General features: G+C 51.0%; 1 protein-coding gene across 2 annotated transcripts in view; it reads right to left on the reverse strand.

The window, feature by feature from the left end:
• The window catches only part of G3BP2 (GTPase activating protein (SH3 domain) binding protein 2), a 19,933-nt gene that overhangs the window by 12,227 nt on the left and 7,124 nt on the right, over window positions 1-582 (reverse strand). The gene's annotated exons all lie outside the window — the stretch shown is intronic.

Here is a 582-nt window from a genome sequence, read left to right on the forward strand (position 1 = left end):
AAGATGGCGGCATAGGTAAACACCGGAAATTGCTGCCTCCGACAACAACTTCAAAAATACAACTAAAAGACAAAACAGACATCATCCAGAACCACAGGAAGGCTGGCTGAGTGGAAATTCTACAACTAGAAGGAAAGAGAAAAGCACAGAGACTCAGAGGAGGTGTGGAAGTAAAGTGCAGAGGTATGGAAGCACACGCATAAAGGGCTGGCAACTGAGGACGCAGTTGTCTTTTTCAATCGGGAGGGAGACACAAGCTCCCGACTGCTTTGAACTCCAGTTGTGGACGAGTCTCTGGGGACCCAGATTCATATGGGGAGAAACTGGACTGTCTGGCACCGGACAGAACTCAAAGGCGGCTTTCTCTCAGAGGTGCTTGCAGCAATTACCGCGGAACAGTGAGACCAGGGGCCTCTTAGGGGAGGGCTGAGGATCAGCCATAGCTGTATGCTCTGCCCTGTTGATTCCCTGAGACCCCGCCCCACCCAAGCTGTGCGCAGAGGCTTTTGCATATGAATACCTGGCCCTCTGCAATCTAAAATTACCTAACAAACTGCAGCTGGGTCAGAGAGACCCAGAACA

Source organism: Myotis brandtii, unplaced genomic scaffold, assembly GCF_000412655.1.
Source record: "Myotis brandtii unplaced genomic scaffold, ASM41265v1 scaffold1038, whole genome shotgun sequence".
Taxonomy (NCBI): domain Eukaryota; kingdom Metazoa; phylum Chordata; class Mammalia; order Chiroptera; family Vespertilionidae; genus Myotis; species Myotis brandtii.